Source organism: Zonotrichia albicollis, chromosome 15 (genome assembly GCF_047830755.1).
Source record: "Zonotrichia albicollis isolate bZonAlb1 chromosome 15, bZonAlb1.hap1, whole genome shotgun sequence".
NCBI lineage: Eukaryota > Metazoa > Chordata > Aves > Passeriformes > Passerellidae > Zonotrichia > Zonotrichia albicollis.
This window is the reverse complement of record NC_133833.1, coordinates 15,867,400-15,877,113: the sequence shown is the minus strand read 5'-3', so window position 1 is coordinate 15,877,113 and position 9,714 is coordinate 15,867,400. Positions and strand designations below refer to the sequence as shown.

Sequence of the window (9,714 nt, the reverse complement as noted above, 5' to 3'; positions counted from 1 at the left end):
TCCCTTCCAAGCTGACCCACTGTGTGACCCTGAGCTGGTGCGTCCCAGAGAGGAACCTGAGGCCAGCCAGCATGTGTGTTTGGGTGTAGGTATGGATGCAATGTGGCTGAGCAGCAGACAGAGCAAAACCAGAATAAACTGAACTGCCTGGGCAGAGATACTGCAGGATTGCTTCCATCAGGGTGTGCACAGTCTGGTCTCAGAAACATTCATGGTCTTCACGGAATCCTAGAATACCCTGATATTCTCTCTAAATCACAGTATTTTATACAGGCAAATATAAAGTGATGTTCTATCCCCAGTTTTAGGCTTGCAGGATTGACTTCATCAGTTTTAATTTTGTTTCCATTATTTTGATTAGATTGAGTTAATCAGATTGAAATGTTTGCGTATGTTGCTCTGACAAGGATGAATTTCTAGCAAAATAAGATGCTACAGAATTAGGTTTTCCTGTGAGAGAAAGCCTTAAGACTTGGTTGTTTTCTTTCCTTTTATACTTTGAACATTTGTTGTAATTTACATAACTGCCAATTTTGAATAGGAACAGCATATCTATTTTAATGTATCATGGAAAGTGTTTTAACAACTGTGGTGAGGGGGAAACTCAGTGTTTATGCTCTGATGCTAAAGCCCTCAAATCAGATGAAAACTATTTCTAAAAGTTCAGTAACAAAACATGGGACTCTCATTCCTAGCCACACACAAACCCACAACAGCACACAAACAATTCCAACACCATTGATCTGATTAAATCTCAGCATCATGTATCAGAGCTGTCCAGCTGAAGAGGCAAAGAGGTTTGGGGTAAAGAAGGAGGGGGAACTGTGTTGGAAAACCATTTCAGAGGGATTCCATGTCTCTTGGAAGAGGAGATGAGGACATTGGATGGGGGAGAAGAAACTGAGAAGTCCAAGGTCGTCTGCAGGTTAAAGAGAGCAGGAAGAGAAAAGAAAGCAGATATTCTAAAGGGAGATTCCCAGTGTTCTGCCAGCAAACACCTGGTACTGGCTGCTCTGTACCACTGCAGCTGTAGTGAAGAGTGCTGTATTAACTTCAGCAGCTCCTGTATTTCTTAGTCTTTAACAATTCTACATCTTCCGTTATGTTGTTTGTACAATTTTCTGTTTTATGAAATAAATGGTGTGTGCTGCATAGAGACATAAGGCTCTGCTTTTAGGTTCAAAAGCTGAAAAGACATATTTTGCTGCCTGACAACCTTTCTCCTGCCTGGCAGCAAAACAAGGCTGGGAAGCAGGATTCCTTTTTTAAGCTATTCTGTAGTGATGCAGCCGGTCTATGTTACAAAGCCCAAGAAATGTGTTTACAAAACACATCAGAACCATCTCTGAACCCATCAGTGTAAGAGGTTTTGGCACATGAAATCTTTGGCATCTCTGAACCTCCAAGGCACATGGACATGACATGACTGCTTTTACAATGTGATATTTAATCAAGAACTAGAAGACACTGTACACTTCTTTCCCCCCTAATATTGTATTTAATGATGAAGGAGCTTTGACTTTGTGTTCTTTCCAGGAGCTGCTGATGTTGTTTTAGTGACCTTAACAACTCTAGTCTCATATAGCTTTTCTGAAGTTATTATTAATGTAAGAGCTCCTCCATTTTATCAGTTGTAGCTCTTCTGTATATTTCCTATGGTCCTAAGTATCAGCTTTTGATTTTTTACATGTTTCCTGTAAGTAACAACAATGTCCTAGAAATACATTTCTTTCATAATAAATACATTAATATGAACCAGCTTTCATTTCTGCTTAATAAATTGTTTTGTTCAGGTACCTTTTATATATCACTTTTGTTTCTCTGAGATGACAAATTACAAAGGTGGAAAATGTGTGTCTTGGCCTTTTTCCAAATTATTAATCAATTGCCTTTCTGCTGCAATACAAAAATGTGAGCTTTCCTGTTGCACACAATAAATTAAGCCCTATTTGACAAATAAATCCTCTCTTTCTCCCAGCAAACCCACACAATATGCATTCCAAACACTGGCCCAGACCCAACACTCTTTTTCTGTTCCTGGCAGGAAAAATACATCTGAAGGTGACCTCAAATCATGTTTGACCCACCCTTGCCCTGGTTGGGGAGAACCCTGTAGCAAAGAATAGTAGAAAAATTCCTTTGAAGAGTAGAGGGTGAGAACTCTGTGGGCTGCAGGGCCACCACATCACAGCTGGAGCTGCAGTGCATGGCTGGGCCACCTTGGTGTGAGCACAGAGACATAAAATGAGAAACAAAACACCTTTTATGAGAAACATAAAATGATAGAATGGCCTGTGTTGGAAGGGACCCCAAATTTCACACAGTTCCAACCCCCTGCCATGGACAGGGACACCTTCCTCTAGGCCAGGTGGCTCCAAGCCCCATCCAACCTGGCTTTAAACACTCCAGGGATGGGGCAGCCACAGCTTCTCTGGGCAGCCTGAGCCAGGGCCTCACCACATTTGCCTTGTATTCTTCCTAATAACTGATCTAAACCTTCCTCTGTGGGTTTGAAACCATTCCCCTTGTCCTGTCACTCCAGGCCCTTGCAAATAGTCTCTCTCCATCTTGTGCACTCCCCCCAGGTAGTGGGAGAGGCAGTAAGGTCACCCTGAAGTGTAGGAACATGCCCCCTTTGATGGAGTGACCAAATTGTCCTTTGTCTCCTTGAAAAGGAAAAAAGTCCAGAAGTTTATCACCTCAATTTGGTAAAAAGACAACTCATAAGGCCTTTAAGACTTCACCTCAAACCTAAAGCTACCCAATTAGACAGAAGCAAAAAAGTCCTACGTAAGTAATTCACCAGAAAAAGAAGAGAACAAAGGAAATAATCACTTTTGTGGAGTGTTTTAGCAAGAGCAAGAACCTCTTGCCCCAAGCTCAAGTTTTCTCAACAAGAATTTTGTTATTTTGCCTTTTATTAAAACTTCTCTGTTTCCAATACTACCTCAGAAGTCATCCTACTAATTTTATACCATTTGAAGTAGCTAGGCTATCTCAGGTATGATGGATTCTCAAAGAGCTCATAAGACCTAGCTCAAAGAGAAAACTCAAAGAGAAAACTCATCACTGAAGCTTCTTTTCTGCAGGCTGAGCAATCCCAATTCTCTCAGCCTTTCCTGGACAGGTGCTCCAGTCCTCTGATCAACTTTTGAGGCTGAACACAGGCCATGGGACAATGACAGTGACTCGATGTTATCCATTTGACCACACAAATACAGCAACGTGCAGGAATCCAGGGTATCCCTGAGGCAAAGAATCTCCTGTATGAAACCTCTTGCCAGACTAATGGGGTGCACATCCACATCTGCACTACTGAAATCTAATTCAGAGCAGGAAAACAACCCTTTAATCTGGTTCTGACTTGGCAAATCAGCTCACTGATGAAGTCAGTAACATTTGTCACAAAAACATCTGACTTCATGCGTCCAAACACAACAAACCCATCCCACCTACCCTGGAATCAGGATTCTCTCAGTCTGTGTGGGTTTGCTTGCACCTATGTCTGGTTTTGTCCCAGCCCCTGAATATGTTTGTTGTCCATATCAAATAAGCATTTTAATACTCCTTAGTACTCACTAAGCCAAAGAAAACTAATTATCCTTACACCTGTGTGGAGAGCTTGCATACAAAGAGACAGAGACACAGAGAATCTAATGAGTTAATAATCATAATTTCCTACAAGTGGGGCTTCTCCAGTCCTCAGGAAATGTCTCTTCTGCATGATTTACCTGAGAATATGTGTATTTATCTGTATTGGCAGGCTGGAAGGTCACAGTTCAGCTGCACTGACAAAGTCATATATTGAGGCATTTCAGATCAAGGATAAATGTCATTTACTACCTAGTTCCCAATGCTTCCTTAAATATCTCTTCTTATCAGCAGGGATTCAACAACAAAAGCTTTCTCCTTATGTGTAATTTTACATTTAATGGGATTAGTTGTACTTCTTTTGCGTATTTTCTGCATCTTTAATTGAGTGCTTCAAATTTGTTTATTAAACTTAGAGGAAAATCTAAATAAAACAAACCCCCTGGTTATATTTATAACACTTAATTTAAAACATTACACTTCTTTTCTTCCTACAGCTAGAGAGGGGGGTTGCCAGAGTTCATACATAAAAGCCCAGAGTCTGGTCATTTCCTGGGGTAATTTTTGGGATTACTTTGAACCTTTTCTTTTATTCTCGAGGAATACTTTAGACTTCATGTTCAATGACCAAATAATTAAATTTTTAAATGCTTGCATGCAGCAGAACCCAAAATCTAGGCTGCACCTGCAGGTCCTGATGCTTCTTTGCCTGTGTGTCTGCAAGCTAAAATGGGAAATGAACTTTTCACCCCATCCCTTTCCTACTCTCACCGAAATACAAATGTCTCAGTAGACTTTAAATGGAAGCCAGAGCAGCAGAGACTCTGCAGTTGAGTAGGTCACATATTTAGCTGGCAAGAAAGGACTTCTAGGCTGTCTTTCAAAATACTTCTTTTTCCATCCCGTGACTGCTGTCTGAAGTGCACAGGCAAACTTACACAGAAAAAAACCCTCCATATCCTCAAATCACCTATGTAAAAGCTGGAGGGAATATGGTATGGTGCAGAGCTAATGCTTTTTCTCTTCCAGAGGCATTTAATGGTCATGTATTGCAGCTCTCTACCTCTCACAGGACTTGAAAACATAAAAACCTTGGTCAACAGGCACTGCTTCAACAAGCTCTAATAGCTCTGGAACACCTGATTTCCTACACACTGTCAGATATAGAGGGTCATGTCTGCCTGGAGAAGCTGTGGCTGCCTCTGGATCCCTGGCAGTGCCCAAGGCTAGGCTGGACAGGGCTTGGAGCAGCCTGGGACAGTGGGAGGTGTCCCTGCCTATGGCAGGGGTGGCACTGGATGAGCTTTAAGGTCCCTTCCAACCCAAACAATTCAGGATTCTATCTGGATGTCCCAGATTCCAGAAGGGGAGCAGGCTGCAGGTGAGCTGTATCCCCTCACTGATCCTCACCTGCAGGTTAGGATGCTCCAGGCAGTCAAGCTCTCAGCACACAGCTTTTTCAGAGGTTCCCCTGCTCTGTGCAGGACACCAAGGAACCAGATCCCTAAAATTCAACCTGTAGTAACTGTAGGTACCTACATTTATTTTTCTTAAAGAGTTAAATACCCCTTTCTTAAATCCAGACACCAGAAATGTAGGCAACCAATCTACCGTGTCTAATTTAATTCATGTTATAGTCTATAAACAAGCAACCTGGTTTAAATGCTTGGTTTGAGAGGTATTGAATTGGTATTGAGGGATTGAATCCTTATCACTCTCTTTGGAGCCTTTTTTGCTTTCTACAACTCCCAGACAGGAGGTTGTAGCCAGGTGGGGATCAGCCTCTTCTCTCTGGCAGCCAGTGTCAGGACAAGAGGATGGCCTCAAGCTGCACCAGGAGAGATTCAGGTGGGACATTAGGAGGAATTTCTTCACAGAAAGGGATGTCAAGCATTGGGAGGAGCTGCTCAGAGAGGTGGTGGAGTCACCATTCCTGGTGGTGTTCAAGAAATGACTGGACATGGCACTCAGTGCTCTGGTGTGGTTAACAAGGTGGTGATCAGCCAAAGGTTGGACGTGATGGTCTTGGAGGTGTTTTCCAACCTAAATGATTCTGTTGAAAAAAATCCAAATTTTCTTTGTTCCTCTCCTCTCTGTGCTGGAGACAGCTAAGTTTTGGGTAGCTAGGAAAAAGGAGCTGAATTCTACCCTCAGGAGCCAGGTAAGCAGCACCATGGCTCAGTGGGTGTTGCACTAATGACCATGCCAGAGCATTTCGGAAAAAAGAAGAAGTTTGAAACTAATCTCTTTAACAGTAGCAGCCACAAAAAATCCTGTGAGACTGTTTGCAACTTCCCCAGCCCTAATCCTTTCACAGATTTTCACGTAGGTAGGCATTGGCATCTTCTGTCCAAAAATGCCTGAGAGAGCACAGCCATCTTCTTAAGGTTACTCCATTTCCACCCCTTCAAAGGCCACATTTTAGTTATGACAGCAATGCCCCAGTACAGCTCAGAAGGTCTGGTGCAGAACTCTGAAGTACAGGTCTGTCACTGAGATTTAAGGTGCTGTCTTTCAGATGTGGAATTTGCAAATTCACTCAATGGAAGGGCTGGCTTTCACCAGCCTGTAAAACCATCCAAGCTGAGAGGTAATGCTGAGCGATGGGTACAAACAGCCTGAAATTGAGATGTCTCATACATTTGGGGCAAAATGTCTGCTCCCAGAACACATCATCACTCAGCCCAGGAATCAATATCCCACCAGGTCTGGGCTATCCCATCAGGCTGCAGTTTCTATCTCACTGACATTTTCCTTGCTTTTGGGGAGGCCACATGGTTTTTCCCCTGACCCTGCAGAGCCCCAGAGCTCCAATCTGCTGTTTACTGAGAACAGGTGGTGCTCACTTCCCATAATGTGAGCTGCCCATGTATCCTGAGTGCCATGAACATCCTCCCCACCTCCTATGGCTCTGCTGCTTTCTTAAGGAGCCTTTGTCAGACGGGGGCTAACTTATGTTGGAACAGATGCGCCCCTGCTCAAGGGGGAGAAGAGGAAAGCGTTTCTGTGCAGCTCTGTCTCCCTGCAGAGACATCTTTGACTGTGTGACATGCTCAGCCAAGACAGCAGCTTGTTTTCACTCTGTTCCACTCCTCCCCACTTTGTCCCTGTCTTTAAAAAATTGGTAGCTCAAGGAATCAGAAAATATAAAAGCTTTCAATCGAAATTAAATTTAAAGGAAATATTTTTCAATGTTCTTTTCTAGACAGCAGGACATGAGGGCTAAAGCCACTGTAAGACTCAGAACACCCCATCATTAATCACAGCCCCTTCTGTCCGCAGGTCAAAGTAGCAAAACACATTAATTAAATGAATTTGTTTAAAACTGAGATCAGGCAATAAGCAGGAAGCAAATTGCAGGGAAAGCTAGTCATTAACCTGATTTCTCTCTTCCCTGCCTCCTCTGCTGATGCTGTACTGACTGCAGCTCCTGCCTCTGGCAGGCTTAATGAATATTCACCATGATAAAGAGTCTGAAACAGCACATCCAATGCAAACAGCGTGCACTGAAAAACCCTCTCTGTGTCATTTGGAGGATCTCTGTGGACATTCTGGCTTCACTGATCATCCCTAAGCCTTTTTGGGATTAAAAAGCCCATTTAATCTTTCTCTTTTTTTTTTTTTCTGAAAAACAAAACAAATCAAAAACTCAAACCCAAAAAAAAAAAAAAGAAAGCGAATAAAAATCCATCATCAGCATGATAAAATGACAGAAATAGAACTAAAAGACAAAACCACTATTCAATCAGAACAAAATTGAACCAGTTTAACTAACACTTTGCCAAATAATCCCAAACATCACTAATGACTTCCTCCAACTGGAGATTTAAACAAAAACCCAAATAATTCTCACTGTCTGCCCCACCATCTCTTTGACCTGTTCTGCATTAATGAATCTGGAGGGATGAACAAAATGGAAACTTCTCCCCACCAGGAGCCTGCAGCTTTAATCCAGTGCTTGGGTTTAGAGTCAGTATCATTAATCAGGGTAATTATAGCACAAATGTTGTGGGAGATTTGTGACCCCCCACTGCTCCAACATCCAGGCACAGAGGTCACTTCCAGCTTACTCTCAGGTTACTGTCCATGCTGACACTGACAATTAATTTAAATTGAGATTATTTACCTCATTATAAAAACCAATCTTACATGGTATGAAAGGAATTGTCTCATCTATCTAATAGCTCTGCCAGCATATTCTGTGATATGTGAAAGCATAATTTGATTTGCTGGCTACCACAGCCTGCTGGGGCCAGAGCACAGCCCAGGGTAAATGGCTTCCTGCAGCTGCTGAAGGAGCAAACAGAGCACGGAGTCTGCAGCTCCTCCCACTCTTCTTTGGCTAAAAACCACTTTTCTTCCCATAAAAATATCGACTTCTTCAGGTAATATCCTTCTACTGCTGTTATTTTTTTTTTTTTTTTGTGCCCAGTCCTGCTCCCACAGGTAGAATTCTACCCCTTTCCTCCCCAAACTGAGGGTTAATCTGCTGCATCCCTGAGACTGCATGTGCACACATCCAGGATGCTCCTTATCATCTTTTCAGCTCTAATCAAATGTTGGTCCTGGGGGATGCAGCACTGAATGTTTGTGTCACACGAAGAGGGGATTGGAGAGACATTACTCCTGCAATATGAGAAAAAATAATTTTTGGGGGTATTTCCTTATATCTGCAGTTCACAGTGTCTGTTTTTAAGAGTTCATTGCTGAAAACAGACCCCTTCTCCCTCAAAAAAAAAAAAAAAAATCCAAACCCAAAGCAACCAACCAAACAAACAAAAAAACCCCAACCAAATTATTTTCATCTTATAAATGTGTTTTTAACACAGTGTGGGTAGTTAGAGCGCCAGCCATTCTGCCCTTGTTTTAATGCGCACAGAAAGGTAAAGAGCAGTGAATAGTGCAGGAAAACTGAAATTGGAGCTGGGGGGACTGCTCTGCCCTTCAGTACCCGGGAAGGGTGTGGGCAGTGGCTGAGGACAATGTTCCCATGAAGATCTGTGGTGGGTTGGTCTCGATACCACAAAGGAAACGCTTTTCCTCGCTTTCATGTCAAACCAGGTGCTGTGCAGCCTAAATGTCCTAATTAAACATCCTCAAATGCCCTAAACTGAAAGACTGGAGCAGCAAGCAGCTACCCAAACCCCTGCTGAAGGCTGATTTTAGGAGTGCTTGGCAACACATCCCAAAAAGGTGGTCTTGGAGTCAGAAATTTAAAAATTTTGAGCTTCGTGGCTCACATCTTTTGTATGTGACCAGGAGTGGGGATGGCACTGTAACCATTTTCAGGAGGCTGCTACTGTGGGAGGGGTTTGCCTCTGTTATATAAGGACATGAAATATTGTAAAGAGAGAAAAAGTCACTGCAGAAGACAAAGCCCTGAATGTCAGGAGGACAGAACATGTCTGCGCACTTCTTAATCTGCATTATGGAAAGCCAATTCTGGTTACTGTCTTATGTCAAATTTAAATAAAAAAATAATTTTATTCTAACATAGAAGCTCTTTTATGTGAGAGACAACAGGCTCACCGAGCATCATAAATCCTGCTGTGAAGGTGAAAAGGAGGAAGCATTTCCTGGCTGCTGCTGGAGCTGTAACAGTGCCCTGCAGGCAGCCAGCCCCCTCCTGCCCTGGCTCCCTGAGCTGCTGAACTGCAGCCAAAGCACAGACGTGCATCCTCTGCAGGCATCTCCTGCCACTGGGGGCCACTGTGCCTCTATGGGGTGACACAGGATCCACCTGGGCTCCTCTCCACAGCCCCAGTGCCTGTCTCAAAGCCTGGCTGGGGATGATCCCCAAAGAAGGAAAATTTTCCTGAAGGGAAGGCAGGATTAAATGTTTGAGTATTGGATTTCTATTTACAAGGACATCGAGTGGCATGACAAGGGGAATGGCTTCAAACTGACAGAGAATAGGACTAGATCAGATATTAGATAAAAATCCTTTACTGTGAGGGTGGGCAGGCCCTGGCACAGGGTGCTCAGAGCATCTGTGGCTGCCCCTGGATCCCTGGAGTGTCCAAGGCCAGGCTGGATGGAGCCCTGAACAGCCCAGGATTGGGGAAGGTGTCCCTACCATGGCAGGGGGTGAAAACAATATCTTAAAGGTCCTTTCCAACCCAT

General features: G+C 43.3%; 1 protein-coding gene across 5 annotated transcripts in view; it reads right to left on the bottom strand.

Moving 5' to 3' along the window:
- The window catches only part of LOC102065439 (protocadherin alpha-C2), a 93,476-nt gene that overhangs the window by 2,745 nt on the left and 81,017 nt on the right, over positions 1 to 9,714 (bottom strand). The gene's annotated exons all lie outside the window — the stretch shown is intronic.